Source organism: Propithecus coquereli, unplaced genomic scaffold (assembly GCF_000956105.1).
Source record: "Propithecus coquereli isolate 6110/MARCELLA unplaced genomic scaffold, Pcoq_1.0 Scaffold95, whole genome shotgun sequence".
Taxonomy (NCBI): Eukaryota; Metazoa; Chordata; class Mammalia; order Primates; family Indriidae; genus Propithecus; species Propithecus coquereli.
This window is the reverse complement of record NW_012155840.1, coordinates 3,366,323-3,375,236: the sequence shown is the minus strand read 5'-3', so window position 1 is coordinate 3,375,236 and position 8,914 is coordinate 3,366,323.

Genomic DNA, 8,914 nt, shown 5'->3' with positions numbered 1-8,914 from the left:
AAAAAGCCTGTGGCCTTGTTCCCAGGCTGAGTCTCAGGAGCCAGGGGACATGATACACTTCTCCATCCCACCCCCAGATAAGTTGTGGAATCCAAGAGCAGAGAACTGTGTCTCCACCCAGCATGGAGCCCAGGAGTGGGGTGGGAAGGCACATAAAGTAGGAGAAGATAATGTAGGAGCTGCAGACTTGAAAATGGCTGCCTGGGGTGCCCAGGTGCAGGGGCTGGGGGAGCCTCACAGAGGGACTCTGCAGCCCTGGCCATGGGTGCAACAGCCGGATGACCCTGCGCCACGGGCTGGCAGACCTGGGGAGGGCTCAGATGAACACAAGGACTGCTGGGCATGGACAGAGAGGCCTGAGCTGCAGGTGGTCAACCCTGCTCCAATGGCACATGCGAGGGCCGGTGGGCATTCAACACAAGCCTTGGGAGGCAGAGGACCCAGAATGAATGATGGAAGTTAAGATTACGACTCATGTTGAAATAGGGGGTCAAAACAGAATACGGTTCACTTCCACAAAAAGTTTTATCTTTTGCACACCTGTCTTTGGGGAATGAGAAATTCAAGTTGTTACAGCATAGACTCATCTCATCTGCACCTTCTTTTCTTTCTTTCCTGTAGTGGTGGGGGAAGAGTTTTGCTGAGCAGGAGAGGGCACTAAGTAGCTCCCTCTCTTCAAGTTTTCAAAGGGGGAAGGTTGTTCTTCTCCACTGGTAGGAAGGAACAGTACTGGGTGACAGGGTGAGCAGGGAAGAATCTTCCAGTACTTCCTTGGTACCTCTTCACTCGCTCCTCCCCATGGTAGGTGAAACAGGGAGGGGCCTCTTGCCAGTGTCTCTTTCTCTCTCTGTCTCTCAATCTCTCTCTCTCTTTTTCTCTCCTGCCTGCCTCTTGAGTTATGGAAACTCAAGATCTTTTTTTGTCAGTGTCCTCCTGTCACATAGGTAGCTTCCCAGGACAGGGCTTTCCCCTCTGCAGTGGGCGGCCAGTGGCAGCTCTCCAACTGTAAAAGCTGACTTGTCGAGAGTGGGATGATTTTAGTTTAAGAGGAGCATGAAGTCCTATCTTGAAGTCCTATCTTGGGTACAAGTGCAGCTTTCCAATCCAGCTTTATTAGTAGCAAAGGTAATAGTTTTAGCCTAATTTCTACCAGTTCCTTCTATATCCTATTGGCCTGGGCTCTAGAGAGGGTGATTCTAACGTTTCCTTTTCATATTAGAGCTAAGTCCCTACTTATGCTCTAGATCCTTTCCCTTCGCCTTCTGGAAGATGCTGCTCCTTCAGTCAGGCCCTCTCTCCTGGATCATCAGTTTGCAAACATGCTCAGGTGCACCCATCTTGACGCAGCCATGGTTCTCTCTCATTGGGTCATCTCTCTCATTCAACCTGCTGAAAAGCCTTCTGTGTCTCCTGACTCCCTTGAAATCAAATCTAAACACTGCACCCTGCCTGGTGTACAAGACCCTGCACGATCTTTCAAGACACACACACACACACACACACACACACACTCCCCTACATGATTCCCAGTCACACTGGTCCTCAGTCATTCCTTGGACATGCAACTTTCAAGGCCTCTCACTGGACATGCGGTTTCCTTCACTCTCACACCAGTAGGACCTCCTAACCCTTCAAGCTCAAATAAAAAGTGACTGCCTCTGAGAAACCTTCTTCAGCTACCCTGTCTGACGAGGTCCCCTCTATCAGCTGTTTTCTGTACTTGTTTCTGTCCCATCTTATAATTGTTTATTTGCTTGGTTTTTTGTTTGTTTGTCTTCTCCACCAGAAGGTGATCTCCCTGAGGGTTGGGTGGCTGTTTGTCTGGTCGCTGCTATGTCCTCATGTGCCTCTTCAATGGTAGGCTTTCAATAAACAACTGGGAAGTAAGCGAACAAATCAGTGGTGACAGTGTGGCAGTCACAGACAAGCACTGCTTGGACTGCCCTTCAAAAAAGAATCTGCCATTTAGTGGTTCAGAATACCCTTAGCTGACAGCCTCCAGCTGCAGCACCTTTGCACACTGTTGAAACTAACGCCACACCCTTCCGGGCCAGCTCCCTGCCAGTGGCTATTTGAGCACAGCACCTAACCATTTCTGCCCACTGTGGGACTCCTCCAATAGGCAGTCTTTGCTCAGGGGCTCCCCACCCCCGGGTGGAGCAGGATGTTGTTAGGTCATGGTCTCAGCTCATCCTGCCCACAGTGCCCCTTCTCTTACGCTTACCTTGTCATAAACTTGGGGAGCGGGGCAGCAGTGAGATGGAAATTGTACATCTAGGACTGGACATAAGACCAGAGGGCAAGAGCAAAGTGAATATGAGCAGGTAGCCGGGCCCTCATGACACCAAGCACAGTTGTACCGGTGCACTCAGTTCACACCTATGCTCGTATAACAGGTACACATATATATGACCCTATGAAGGAGGAGGGAAAACTCAGAGCTTGGTCTGCGTATGGGTTAGCTCAGTATGTGCATGCAAGCCGAAAATGAGCAGTTACATTCAGGTATGCCTTGAAAGACAGTGCTGAGGGAAAATCTTCCCAGTAGGTGGAGCTTCAAACAGGGCACCTGCCTAACCACCTTGTGCAGAAGGGAAAGTGGCCCTAAACGAGAATATACGTGGATTCATGGACACTGGTGAATGGCCTGGTTTCATGGTCAGAGGCCCAAAAGGAAACAGACTGGAAGATGGGAGACAAAGGGGCCTAGGGTAGAGCCATATATGGGATATATATGGGACATATGGCATGTGAAGATTTAGCCCACCAGAAATCATCCACCATGGAGAGGGCACTGAACTACCAAACAGAAGAAATAACGTGTCCAGTTGACATTAGCCCATTTTTATCATTAGCCACTGCAGAACTACATAGTGGCACACAAATGGAGTGGCCACAGTAACAGACATGGAGGCTATGCTTGGGCTCAGTGGCATGGACTACCCCTTGCCAAGCCTGATCTAGTTACTACTGCTTCTGAAGCTCCAATTTAGCAGCAACAGAAACTAACAATGAGAGACCAGCTGGCCACAGATTGACTACATTGGTCCCCCGCTACACTGGAAAGATTAGTAGTTTGGTCTCAAAGGAATAGACCTGAATCTGGGTGTGGATTTGCTTTTCCTGCCCAAAACTTCAGCCAGCATCACTCTCTGGCTTATGAAATGCCTGATCCACAGGCATGAAACTACATAGCATCTGACAAAGAGATACACTTCCCAGAGAAGGAGGGATACAGTGGCCATATTCACATTTGCACCATCCAGAGCAGCCAGCCTGCCAGGGTGATAGAATGACCTGCTGAAGACTCAGTTGAGAGGAAATATTTGGCAAAGATGGGGCACCAAACTCCAGGATGCAGTATATATGCTGAATCAGAGAACTCTATGTGGTACCGTGTCACAGAAAGGAAGAATCCATGGGTCTGGAACCAAGAGGTGAAACAGGAGTGGCCCCACTTATTGTCATTCTGATACCCTCTGGAGGACTCTGTGTGTCCCATTCTCACCACTCTGGGTTCTGAAGTGTTAGAGGTACTGGTCCCCAAAGGGGGCACACTCTTGCCAAGGTGTATAACAAGAATCCCATCAAACTACGTGCTACAGCTACCACCTGGGCACTTCGAATTCCTTGTGTCCAGGCACTAGCCGGCAAGACGAGTCATCTCCATCTTGGAAGGCGTAATTGATGCTGATCAGCAGAGGGAAGTAGATGTTCTGTTACACAGCAGGGTGCACTCCCAAGGGAAAGATACATGTCAAACTCAGGTGATCCATTTGGGCATACCCTGGTACTTCTTTGCCCAGTTTTGATAGTGAATAAACAAGGGTCTGAAAAGGTTATGGTTATCAGGGACTCAAATCCCTCAGGAATGAGGATTTGGGTAACACCACCAAGTAAGTCCCTGATACCAGCAGAGGTGATAGCTGAGGGTAAGGGGAATTTTAAATGGATAGTGGAGGAGAGAGAATGAGTACCACTTACAGTGCTGAGACCGAATGCAGCCACCGGGGCTGTAGTTTGTCCCCCTATCCTTCCTCTTCTAAATTTCCCCTCAGAAAGAGAGGCCCACTGGAACCCTGGAAAAGCTGCTCCCTGAACATACATGGAAAAGTGGATTTGGATTCTGGCAGTCAAGTAGGCGGACTACTGTGATCACACTTCAAGAAAAAACTTGCCGTTCACCTGCAACGAGTGCAGTTAACTGACAAGCTCCAGCTGTAGCAACTTTGGGATCCACAAGAGTGTAGGAGCTGAGGCCACGCTCCTCTGGGCATTCCCCAGCCAACTGCTGAGCATGGTGGGAGTACCAGGGCCCGGCCATTTCTGCCCCAAACAGGACTCCTCTTAGAGGCAATCTTTGCTCTAGAGTTCCACATCGGATTGGCGTTGTCTCGTCTGCGTTGCGGTTTGAGTATCTCCCTGTCCTATCCGTCTTACTTTCTTTGCCTTTTACAGGTGTCAGATCAGCACCATAGTCTAAGGGCTTTTCCTTTCCAATCCTCCTTCTTCCCCCTTTAACTTTCACGGGAATTCCTCCTCAATAAACATCTTATACTCCTAACTTTTTCTCAGCATCCTTCCCAAATAACCCAAACTGACACAGCTGGTAAAAGAACATGAGATCCAGGACACAAGTGACAATCCTCTCACTGTATAACCAAAACAGGACTAAGCCCTGCTGATTATTCTTTCTCAACGCATGATGTATCTGTTCCCATGTGCCATTTTCATTACCTGGCTTGAGCCTTTACTATAATTTGCCCTCATATTCATTTAATTAAGTAATGTTTTAAATAATTATAAAAATGATACACTGTAGAATTCAAACAGTATAAAATTAAAATTATCCTTTTACACTTCAATGCTAATTCTCAGAGTTAACAATTAATAATAGTTACTCGTATATCTTTCCAGATTAATATATATTTCTATAAACAAATGGGATTATAGTAAACATTGTTATGCAACCTTCTTGGTATTTTTAACTTAAAACTACTACAGGTGGATCATACCTGATTTGAAAACCCAAATCCAGAATCCTCCAAAAATCTTAAACTTTTTGAGTGCCGAATTGATGCCACAAATGGAAAATTCCATACCTGACCTCATGTGATAAACCCATGAGTCAAATGTAGATGCACCATACACAGTTTATTCAGTGTCCCAAAGGGAAATAAGACCCCGCTCAGACCCCTTTAGTTTCGATATATCTTTCTGTCACATTCCCAGAATCCCCCAAGCAAGCACATCCATAAAGGGTAATAAAATGGCACATGTGCAGGCTGGACACACCAATGCAGGTCCCATCCCCAAGATATCTTATTCTATATATGCAAATATCCAAAATAAAAAAAATCCAAAATCTGAAACACTTCTAGTTCCAAGCATTTCCAATAAGGGATACTCAACCTGTATTTTGGACATATAAACATCTTTACATACCAATATATTTAACTCTACCTCATTCTTTCTAATAGCTATTATCATAATTTAGTCAACAAGTCATGCCATTAAAGAATGTTTATCTCCAGGATTTGGCTATTACAAACAAGGCTGCAGTGAATCTCCTTGTATTTATTTTTTTTGGGAACTGAGGACCCATGTCTTGATCCATTTTTTAATTAAAATGTCTATTTTTTGTACTGATTTTTAAGAGTTCTTTAATGCTAAAGAAAGCTTTTTCCAACATGTGTGTTACAAACATTTTTCTCTGTTTTGTTGTTTATCTTTCGACATTGCTTGTGGTAAGGTTTTTTCTATAAAAGTTTAAAATTTGTATGCAGTCAAATTTATCAGTATATTCTGTTACAGATTTTAGGTTTAGAGTCTTGCCTACAAAGGCCTTCTCTATGTCAATGTTATGAAAAACAAATCACCTATGTATATTTCTAGTATGTTCATAGTTTTCCTTTTAAGTATTTAAATCTTTTATTTTCTGGAGTTTATTTCAGCATAAGCAATCTAGTTTTACTTTTTTCCAAATGGCTGCCAGTAATTCTAATGTCATGTATTACATCTCTCCCCACTGATCTGAAATACCACACTCTAAATTCCCAAAGTATTTCTTAATTACTATGTTTCTCATTCCCTTAGGATCCTTACAGAATCTGTTAATCGGCCATATGTGAACAAACAAATGAGATAAACAACAGAATGGAAATACCTAAGTGTAAGTCAGTAGGAAGGTTCTTCAAGGTCCTAGTTACTTTTACAGAGTGCAAAGTCTAAAGTTCAATATGATGGTCCACATCTCAAGCAGGTACCAGGCAAACAAGAGAGAGGGCAAGGATCTGGGGCAATCTGGGGTTTTGTTGCCCTCTTAATATAAAATCCTTCCCATTAGAGTTCTTGGATTTTACAAAAGCATGGTAGTTTTTAATGAACTGAAGGAAGGCTTTGCACTTCAAAGCCTGTTGCTATTACACCCGCTGCATTAGTAGAGTAAGTAAGGGGATCAGTTGCAATGAGAACTTTAAGTGTCTTAGGCATCCCTCTGCAGCAAGACAGCCTTTCTGAAGGTGATTGCAGATAGACATGGTCCTACATCTTTGAAGTACACTCAATGCAGAATCAATTCAGGAACTCACAGATACTGGTTATCAGCTTGTGTTTATTCACATCTCTGAGAAGGGTTTAATTAACGTAATACATATTGGTCAATTCTTTGCTTTTAAACTTTACCTTTTGCCCATCCACAGATCAATATGTATTTTAATCTTCTTCTGTTTTAGAACTGGTTTTAAGACTCACAGCAAAGAGGCTCAGATTTTACAATCATTAATTGCTATTATCAGCCCCTTTCATTTCCTAAACATCAGCAGTTTCTTAAAATTCTGCTTTCATTCCTTTACTAAGGTATCCCTTCTTATTCATCACTTGGTTCTGTTGTGTCTTTCAACCAAGTGCAGAGTTTACAACTAGCCAATAATGGAAAGAAAAAGAATGCTCTGAAATTCTCCATTGATTAACCAGTCTATCTGACTTATCAACAGCTGCACACAGAATTCAAGTAGTCTGACCACTACTTAATGCATGCTACCAAGTACTTCCAAAGCTCCAGGTGGGTCTGTCAAAGGGTAGAGGACTTGCATTCATTTTCTCTCTATTTTAAATAAGTACTGAATTATCATCTTTGGGTGGTCAATTATTCTATATGGCACAATATAACTTGTTTCTTCCTAAACTGTCAGTATTTTCTACTATATCAGAAGTTAGAGACTCAGGAGAATCTGCCAATTCCTTCACTGCCTAATTTGGCAAGTCACTTAATCTCTCTGGGTCTCGATATCCTCATCCATAAAATGGAAAAATAGTGCATTTGGAAATTACAAGATAATCTGAATAATGTATTTTTCACAGAGCCTGGCTACCAGCCCAAATGAGGGACTGTTTCTGATAACAGTGTTGGCATCACTCCTGTTTTACAGATTAAATAAATGGTAGTAACTGAATGGAAGGGGGTAATCTGACTAATTGGTCACTTGTGTTCACATCTGCAAATGCATCTCTTACTTGAGACTTAGGAAGAAAAGGAATTTGTATGATTGGACAAAAAAACAAAACAAAACAAAACAAAACAAAACCAGCAGTCTTTGCACTTGGTGTATTGCATTATTATGTTAATTAACACTATTTCCATTTGCCACATAATTACAAAACCTCCCTCCTTGTGCTGCTCTCGGTATCCACAACGCAGTGTTCCTCTGAGATCTTCACAGTTTATTTTATTCTAAACATAAAATGATACATGTTCATTGTAGATAATTTATAAAAGTATAAAAATAAGATGAAGAAAATAAAAATTATAATTCTACTCTTGGTAATAGTTTGGTATATTTTCTCCATATATGTATCAATATAGAAATTTACATCATATATAAATGTAGAAATAAATCAAAATTTGCTTACTAAAGTACTTCTTACAAATAGGTTTGGCTCAGAAATGGAAAAACACTTTTTCAAAAGTTCGTAGTGGGCAACGGGGAGAGACAAGATGGCTGACCAGAGACATCAGCTGCCAGTTCATGTCAGAAAGGAGGAAAAGTTTTAGATGAAAACAAACAAACAAAACAAACATGGATTAGGTGTAATTCTGAGGGAAAAGTGCCAGAATCTACCAGAGATTCCACAGGAAGAAGTTGCAGAGCAGAACAAGAAGGAGCAAGGTATCAGCAGAGATCAACCCCTGAGAGGCCTGGAGTCCAGCGGGAAGGGTAGGTGGAGCGGTTTGTGTCTCCCTCCCTCACATCTCTGGCACTCAGCAGGCTCCCAAGCTGCTGGAGAACCTTTCTACCCTCATGAGCCTAAAAGCTGCTGCCACCAGTGAACTGGGAGCTTCTTGAGGACAAAGCACCAGGCCGACAGCCCCCTCAGGTGCTTTCCGTCACCACAGACCAGAGCCGAGATGGCAGGTGCCATATTGCTTCTCCACCCACATACATACACCAAAAGTGATCACAAAATTCACAATAAAAACTGTACAAAATATAGGAAATATGGCATATTGCCAGGTCTGAAAACATTAAGAATCTGGTAAATAAGCTAAAATAATAATATCATGTTTTAAGAAAGAAAAGACAGATATTACTAGAAAATTAAAGATACAAGAAAAAAGAGAAATGAAGAGGTCTCCCTTTTACTTGGCAACTATTACATTCCAGGTACTCTGTAGTTGAACTCGCCAAAGAATAGAGAATTGGGAAAAGAGAGTAAACAAGAAGGTATAACCTTAAAAAATGTTCATTATGTTTATTAGAGACCTTTCCCTTTGGATTTTAGTCAATCTAGCCAGTGAGGTGTCAATTTTGTTTATCTTTTCAAAAAACCAGCTTTTGGTTTTGTTGATCTTGCATATAGTTCTCTTGTTCTCAATTTCGTTTAATTGTGCTTTGATCTTAGTTATTTCTTTTCT